The sequence below is a fragment of the Acomys minous genome, assembly GCF_964271855.1.
Source record: "Acomys minous genome assembly, chromosome: 2".
In the NCBI taxonomy this organism is placed as follows: Eukaryota; Metazoa; Chordata; class Mammalia; order Rodentia; family Muridae; genus Acomys; species Acomys minous.
Window position 1 is genome coordinate 119708422 of NC_140484.1, and position 9313 is coordinate 119717734.

Here is a 9313-nt window from a genome sequence, read left to right on the forward strand (position 1 = left end):
AGGAAAATATCAACAGACAGGCTGATGCAGAAGGGGGGAGTTTTACAGGGGTCTCACCCTTATGAAAAGAGCTATAGGCAACTAATGCCTGCTGAGAGAGGGAGAATTGGTCTTTCCCAGGGGTGAGTCCCCTAATTGATTACCTAATACAAAGCAGACAGCCTTGAAGCCATACACACAAGGAGAATTAAATGGGCTCAGCAGGTTTTACCTGTATATTTATGTAGTCACATTATATATGTATATATATACATACATATATGCACATATACATTTATACATATATAGAGAAATAATAGAAGATAGATAGATAGATGATAGATAGATACATAGATGATACGTCACATGATGATACTATAGTGTTAACTCTTTTGGAAGCTGGATTTCCTGTTAATATTTTTCTGTATTTTGTTATTTTTTTCTATAATGAACACATAGCTCTTCCTAAATAATGATGAAACATCAAAAAGTATGCTGAAGTCATTTCTGTGGCATGCCCACTTGTAGGAATGCCACCTAATTAGCCCCAGGGCTCTGGCCCTGGCATTCAGAGCCTGATGTCCTTTTCAGAATGAGGATGGGTCATTCTGACTTTCCAGATTTGCCTTTAATGTGATGCTGAGACGGCCTTAGAGACACCGCAGGTGCTGAACCAACAGCGTAGATCTAAGGACAAATACACCCGTGAGACAGCATATCTCCAAGAGTGTTCAAAAGCTAATTGCTCGATCTAGAAACGTAGGTATCATAACCAATGGTGTGAGTCAAAGGAATTGAGGGTTAGGTTGATTCTAAATGCAGTGTCAGCCAAATAGTTGACAAAATGCTGACACTGTATTAATGGAGGCAGAGTTTCTGCAACCAGGGAGCAGATGGCCTTGGTCTTGAGGCCATGCTCAATCTCAGGGCTATGGGGGACACTGCAGCACTCTGGATGCCCTCTGCAAGGGTGAGCCCTCTGCAAGCAGTGAAGTCTGCTCAGGAGAAAGCAAGGAGGATGCACTGTAAAAAGAAAACAGATCACAAACCAGGATCAGAAAACTACAAGAAATGTAAGAGACCTTGTGCGTATGGCAAGAAAAAATGAGTGGCAGTGCCACATGCTACTCACCATCCAGATTGTCAGGCCAGCACAAAGGCAAGTGATTGGGCCCTGCAGCCTTGCGGAGAAAGAGGAAGTTCAAAGAATATTCTCACCTCCAGGGCACGTCACTTGAAATACCTACGCCTCAATATATGTGAATTATTATGAATTGTATTTTGCTTTTGAGACATCTCACTCTCAAGGTGGTCTCCAATTTGCAGCAATCCTCCTGCCTTAGTGTCCTATGTGCTGGGATTAAAGCTGTAAGCCACCATGGCTGGGTAATTATGAGCCTTTATCATGAGTTAAATGAATGATTTTTACTAAAAATGTAATTATAAATAGATATGTGATTATGATCTGAAAAGAAATGCAGTGTTTTTCCCCCTGCTTTTGAAGTTGACCTGGATCATAATCATACCAGTAAGAAAAATCATGAGATACAAAGATAAAATAAGAATTATGGCACAAAAAATAGTGGATTGATGCTTTACTATTTCATCAATACGTAGTGACACACTCATATCATAGTCATGACAGGATTAAACAGGAGCCCTGAAGGTTCTGTTAAACCTTGGCTTCTGTATGATTTTGAGCTTTGAAAATGACAGTTCAGTTACCACAGTGAAGGGCATCACTGAAGAAACTCAAGTCCCATCCCTCTTTTCAGTGGTTCTTTTCCCATGCTAATTTCTTTTAAGTTCATTAATCTGTTTAAATGCAGACATGAGGAGCACACAGAGTCTGGAGACATAACCTGCCTGCGGAGTGAACCTCTTGCACCCAGACGCTCTCACTTACAGACCCTTGTTTCTCTGTCTCCCCTGAAAATGCAGCTACACCTCCAGATGCCACATTATGACCACGAGGTTACCAAATTAACCTCCACACAGACAGAGGCCATGCACACACACATGTCGTTATGATCCACGTTACAATAACTGCAGCAAGAACTCAGATTGTAGATGTATTAGTTAATTACTTTTCTCATTGCTGTGACAAAAATGCCTGAACCAAATCAACTTACAGAAGGAAAGACCTATTTTGCCTCATTGTTTGAGGGTACAGTCCATCACTCTGTGTGTGTGAGTGTGCATATGAGTGTGCATGTGAGTGTGTGTGTGTGTGTGTGAGAGAGAGAGAGAGACAGACAGAGACAGAGAGAGACAGAGAGACAGAGAGAGAGACAGAGAGACAGAGAAAGAGAGAGAGAGAGAGAGAGAGAGAGAGAGAGAGAGAGAGAGAGAGGAGTGTGGGACAAGAATAGACCCAGCTGTGGCTACGATAATGTTATGTGACCCCTCCCACTGCCTGCAGATTCTGGTGCTCAGCTCACTGTCTCCTTTTTCACTCTGAGACCCACCAGTCCATGCGCTGATGCCCCCCACAGGCAGACTGGTCTTCCCATCTCAGTAAAACCCCTAAGGTTTTAAAGATACACATGGGGTATTGTTTCTTAGTTGTTTCTAAATCCTGTTAAATAGACAGCCAAAATCAGCCATCCCAACTCCACTCTTGTCAATGTGACATGTGAAACATCACCTTTACTCCATAACATCCTCACTTGATCCCTAAATCTTATGTCCATCACATGATACAAAATGTGTTTAGTCTGTCTGCTAAAGACCAAAAGCCTTAACAGTTCCCAAAGTATAAGAGCAAGTTCCCTTCCAAGACTCAGCAGTCTCTTGACTGGAGTTCTGTGTGAAAGAAATGTACAACTTGTAAACTTTGGATGTACGATGTCACAGAGTAAATGTCCTCATTAAAAAAAAAAAAAAAAAGTAAAGGACAGGGCCATATCAAGGAAATACTGGGCCAAAACCAAACTCAGCAGAGGAAGCAAATTCTGCAGCTCATGGTCTGGCATTTGGAATTCATAATAAGATCATCTGAGCCCCAGCAGTTTTGGGAACTCCCATCCTCCATTTGTGCCATCCATAGCATGCGGAGCCTCTGTACTGGGCTGGCTCCGTTCTACCATCGGCTTACCTTGGCAGTACCGCTAACATCCTTGATTTTCCATTGCAGCCTAGGATTCACCTTCATGTAATGACATCCTGGGGCCTCCTGGCAGAAAATAAAGCCCTGCTACATATTTCCCAGTCTTGATGGTTTTCAGAAATCCTGGTACAAGTCTCCAGGACCTCATAACTCTTTCACACGCCTGTAAAACCAGCACTATGCAAATGACGCTGCCGGGTTTCGCCGTCGGCTTGAGATCCTTCCTCTCAATTTCTACCTCTGAACAAATTACTCCAGTACCTTTGAAGACAGCCTAAGGACACGGGCAGGATGAAAGTAGATTCTTGGCCAGAATGTCGACACAGATGTTCACTGGCCCAGGAAAGTCCATGCTGCCCTTTGAAATGTCTCCCTTAGCAACATCGCAAGCTGGGCCTTCGTCGGTCACATTTCTCTTGGCGGTGGGCCTTCTAAACTTCCAGCAGAGAGCCCATTAAGCTCCAAACTGTTGCACATTCACGCTGTAAGCCAGTTCCAGAGGGTTAAGGACACATGATGAGGTTTATCACAGCAACAGCCTCGTGCTTCTGAATATGCCCTCGGTAGCAGCTGCTTGTCTGGTTGCCGCGGCAAAAACACCTGAGGAAAGCAACTTAAGAAAAGGATTGGGTTTACATTTTGTTTTGTGGTTTAAGACTGCACTCTGCTGTGCTAGGGTGGCAAGGTAACAGGTGGCAAGGACAGCTCTCAGCTATAGGAAGCTGAGCATTGGGTGACTTTGTGCCTGCAGTAGGAGAGCAGAGAGGGCCAAATACTGGTGCATAGCTGGCTTCCTCCTCCCTTCTATTTCAGTCAGTCCCAGAGTCAAGGCCATGGAAAGGCACCACCGCCAGCGACTCAAGGTAGGTCCTCCCATCCCGGCTAAGCTTCTCCAGAAACACCCTCTAAGGCATGCCCGAAGGGGCGTGTCTTTTAGGTGATTCTCAGTTCTGTCAAGTTGACATCAATCATCACAGCTAAATGCTGTGGTCTGGAGAAGGAAGACATTTTTTATCACTGACTATAGAATTTCCAGTTCAGGGTATCAAAAAGGAGCCCACCGATTTTGTTCTTCTTCTTCTTCTCCTTCTTCTCCTTCTTCTTCTTCTTCTTCTTCTTCTTCTTCTTCTTCTTCTTCTTCTTCTTCTTCTTCTTCTTCTTCAACTGTTTCTCCATTATTTTCTTGCAGTGTAAGGAATAAAACTTAAGGCTTTAGCTGGGTGGCTCATACCTTTAATCCCAGCACTCAGGAGGCAGACACGGGTGGATTCCCTGAGTTTGAGGTCAGCCTGATCTACAAAGCAAGTTCCAGGACAGCCAGGGCTACACAGAGACACCTTGTCTCAAGAAATCAAACACAAAAACAAAACAAACAAACAAAAAACCCAAGGCCTTGACAAGCTAGGCTAGTGCTCTACCCCTGAGATACATCCCCAGCCATAGGAAACCCCCTCCCTGTCTCTCTGTTTCTCTGTTTCTCTGTTTCTCCCTGTCTGTCTGTCTGTCTGTCTGTCTGTCTGTCTGTCTGTCTGTCTCTCTCTCTCTCTCTCTCTCTCTCTCCCTACATGGAACAGGGGCAGGGTTTATCTGCCTCTCAACCTTAGCAATGCCCCTAAAAGGAAGCAGAACTTGAGACACTTCACGCTTTGAAAGAAAAAGTGAGATTATCATGCACTTCCCACTTCATTCAGCAGTTTCTGTTCTGAGAATTCACAGCACAGATAATCTGGTATATATAGGACATAACTCATACAGCAAAATACTCACAGTAATTCTACAGTTGTAATGTCAAAGGACTAAGAAATGACTCAAATGCTCAACAAACAGAAACAGGTTAAATATTTTTAAAACACTGGTGCACACAGATTTAATGGAATTCTCCTACCAGGGAAGAAAAATAAATCTCTCTTTTTGCTGAGTTAGAATTAACAAGTACAGAACACCACAAATATAACCCTCAGTCCTCGTTTGCTTTTTGTTGCTGTGATGAAAAACCATGAGGAAATTTAAACTTTGGAAGGAAAGGTTTATTTCATGTTATGCTTCCTTGTCATGGTCTGTTATTGAGGGCAATCCGGGTAAGGACTAAGGGCAGGGACCTAGAATCAGAAACTGGAGCAGAAGCCATGGAGGAATGCTGCTTACGGGCTTGCTCCCCATGGCTTGCTCAGCCTGCCTTCTTATACAACTCAAAACATCCTGCTCAGGTGTGGGACTGCGCACAGTGGGCTAGTCTTCCCGCGTCAATCATTAATAAAGAAAATGCTCCCCACAGTCTTGCCTACAAGCCAAGATGATGAAGAAAATTCATCAACTAAAGTTTCCTCTTCCCAAATAACCCAGTTCATTTCAAGTTGGAAAAAAAAACCAGTCACTGACCTTTCATATATAAAATAGAGAACATGAACTTAAATTTATATTCCTTTGTGTTTGCACTCTGGAGATATATTTGGTAAATGAATGAAAAGGAAGTGTGGGAGTGAGGAGATAAAAGAGTGATTGATGGATTGAAGGCTACCTTAGAAATATCTAGAGCTACTTTTGTTTTTAATAAATGATATTTGCAGGAAGCACAGTAATTAGAGCTATAGTGCTTCTCATTCTAATGAAAATGTTGCTCTACTGCAAAAGGACAGGTTCATTTGGAAGCTGTTGCCCATTCTTCCCAAGACAGCAATCTTCTCTATCACTATGGTACCACTTGCCACGATTGTGATACTTCATTTGTGATCTCCAGAAGTCTCCTGCAAAGGATCCTCTCCGAATCTTAGGCAAAGCTCACTCTCAGTCAGGAGGAAACACAGCCTCAGGTGGACAGAGTACAGTCCTTCCCAGTGCCTGCTGCTTTCACTTGCCTTCCTTCTCCTCTTTGGAACCTTTGTAGGTCATGCCAAGTCTCATGCTGTTCACACACACACACACACACACACAAATAAAATGCAATTAGTCTCAGCTAGAATACCCAAGGGACAACCTGGAAAGACCAATTCTGTACTGAGTTGTACAGCACAATTGATGATTAACAGGGGATGATCATAGGCCACACTGGACTGAGGAGAATAATTAGCCCTTTACCATGAGAAGCAATTATTGATATCAGTGAGCAGAGACTAAGCTTTCTCTATACTGTCAACATGTGTGTGTGTGGGGGGGCATTGGAACTAATTTGTTGGAAATCACCAAGACATTTCCATGCTCATGAGAGGAAGGTTAAACTAATTTGCCAGAGAGACAAAGTGAATACATTGTGATCCTAGTTGAAAACATTTACTCAACAAACACATCTTCAGTAAAGCAACTTGGAGCCAAAAGATCTCTAGAGCTAGAACATGAGTAACTTGTTAGTTAGGATTTGGGGGTAAATATGACATACTTTCTACTATCCAGCTAGGTTTGGGTGTGAAGTGATTAAAATGTTCCAAGTGAACCTAGCGATAATTACCTGTGACTCTCCTACAAACTCTTGAATTGGGGATTTTAAATAGACACACTACATAGTATGCAAAGTTCATCTCAGGAAACTGTTACCCCTAAAGGTAAATGATAAGATATCACTTTATATTAAAATATAAAGGCAAAATGATATATAAAATGATCAAATTATGAAAAACTGCACCTGTAAAGATTGTAAGAAGTAACTCAAGGGGGGAAAGATTTGTTTCAGCTTACAGTTTGGGAAGATACAATCCACCACGTCAAGAAGGGCAGAGTGATGTCATCTGTGACAGCAGGGCCTTGCTTACATTGGGCAGACCAGGAAGCAGAGACTGGACAGCAAGAAAAATCAGGCCTGGAACTTTAAGGCCCGGTCCTCAGTGACTCCCTTCCTCTAATGAGTGTCTATCTACTAAGTCACAGGCCTTCCAAAACAGATCCACACGCCATCTGGGACCATGCGTTAAACCACAAGAGCCGTGGGAGGCATTTTATTCAGACCTTAACCGTGGAAGTGGTCTATAGAAGTGAGTGTGAACAAGAAAAGTCTCTTGGCCTCTGGTCCTCCCCCCTCGTTCTTTTTTTTTAAAGGAAGATATGCATATATGCTTCATATATGGAAGATATGTGCACGTGAGTACAGGAGCTAATAGAAGGCCCGAAAGAAGCACTGGGTCCCTGAGGACCTGGAATTACAGGTGGTTGTGAGCTGACCAACATGTGTGCTGGGAGCTGAAGCCTAGTTCTCCGCGACAACAGTATCTACTGTTAATGCTAAGCTATTTCTCTGGCCCTATCCACTCTTAACACGTGGCATCACCCCTTTGTCTCCTACTGCACAGAGAAAATGGAGCCACACAAAGAATCTATGTATCCTCTAACGTTCCATCCTCAGTACCCACCACTGGCATTCCATCACGCCACCCTCTCTGTCTAGCTGGCAATGAAAGATGCGTCTCTCCGGTCGTCGCTTCTTCCTGTGTGTGTTTTTTAAAATGGTTCCTGTCCAACCTTCTCAGGAGGCTGTCACTGTTGAGTTTCTTTCATTTCCCATGCACTGAAAAATTCCCCCTTCTGTTCTAGCTCCATTTAAAAATGCTCATCTCAGTCAGGCATGGTGGCCCCACCTTTAATTCCAGCACTCAGGGAGGGAGAGGCTGGTGGGTTGCTGTGGGTTCGAGGCCAGCCTGGTCTACAAAGCCAGTCCAGGACAGCCAAGGCTACACAGAGAAATTTTGCCTTGAAAAAAAAAAAAAAACAAGACAAAAAATGCTCCTCTCATTCCTGGTGTTTTTTTCTAGTTCCATCCATTTGCCTGCGCATTTTACAATATCATTTTTTTAATAGCTGAGTAATACTCCATTGTGTAAATGTGCACATTTTCTTTATCAATTCTTCTGTTGAGGGACATCTACCTTCTCTCCAGTTTCTGGCTTATGAACAGAGCAGCAATGAACATGTCTGAGCAAGTGGCCCTGTGGTATATGTCCAAGAGTGGTATAGCTGGACCTTGAGGTAGATTGATACACAACTTTCTGAGGAACCATCATATTGATTTCCATAGTGACTGTACAAATTTGTACTCACACTAGCAATAGAAGAACACTCTCCTTATTCCACGTATAATCTGTCATTTGGGTTATTGATGGCAGCCATTCTGACAGGTGTATGATAGAATACCAACGTAGTGTTGATGTGCATTTCCCTGGTGGCTAAGGATGTTCAACATTTCTTTGTTTCTCAGCCATTTGAGTTTCCTCTATGAAAAGTTCTGCTTAGATTTGTATGCCATTTAAAAAACTTCTCTCATACAATACACCTTGACTGCAGTTTCCCCTCCTTCCACTTCTCCTAGTTCTGCTCCTCCCCTTCCCCCCCACATCCACTATACCTCTGTTTCCTTTCAGAAAAGAGTAGGCCTCTTGGGAATATCAACCAAGAACAGCATTACAAGTTACGATACGACTAGGCATAAACCCTCATATCAGGACTGGACAAGGCAACCTCGTAGGAGTAAAAGGGTCCAACGGGCAAGCAAAGAGTCAAAGACACCCCCCACTCCCACTGTTAGGGGTCCCACAAAAATACCAAGCTAACAACAGTAACAAATCTACAAAGGACCTAGTATAGAGAAATGCAGGTTTCTTGATTGCTACTTCAGTCTCTGTGAGCCCCTATAGTCCTTGATTAGTTGATCTTCTGGGCTGTGTTCTGATGTCTTTGACCCCCTCTGACTCCTGCAGTCCTTTCTCTCCATCTTCTGCAGGGTTCCCTGAGCTCCTAGAGAAAAGGCCCTATGGAGATTTCCAATTGGGGCTCTCTCCCCGGCCAATGTTTGGCTGTGAGACTCGGCATCTTCTTCCCTCAGCTACCTGAGGACGTCTCACCAATGATAGTTGGGCTAGGCACTGATCTATGAGTATAACAGAATCATTAGGAGTTATTTTATTGATTTTCTTCTATTCTAGGTCTCTGGGCTGTGCAGTGTCTGGTAACCCAGATCCAGAAAGATATATACAGCCAGTGACTTATCCAGTCATCACCGAAGAGTCTGCCTTCAGTTGCAGATGGGAACAGATGCAGAGATGCACAGCTACATACTACTCAGAGAAAGAGTCTAAATGGGAGATCTCCATTAAATCCCTCCCTACAGAGCTCCAGGAATTCCATAGTAGAGGAGGTGGACAGAATGTAAGAGCCAAAAGGGATGGAGGACACCTGGAGATCAAGGCCCTCTAAATCAACTAAGCCAGTAAGAAGATGGGTCTGCACCAGGTTCTTTGCAAACGC

General features: G+C 43.4%; 1 long non-coding RNA gene across 1 annotated transcript; it reads right to left on the reverse strand.

Annotated features, from left to right (window-relative positions):
• Positions 1-383: 383 nt before the first annotated feature.
• On the reverse strand, positions 384-3696 carry LOC311581660. The gene is made up of 3 exons (XR_014773834.1): positions 3077-3696; positions 1112-1160; positions 384-1002 (listed from the first exon to the last, which is right to left on the reverse strand). It is a non-coding gene; the product is annotated as an uncharacterized lncRNA (long non-coding RNA).
• Positions 3697-9313: the final 5617 nt, after the last annotated feature.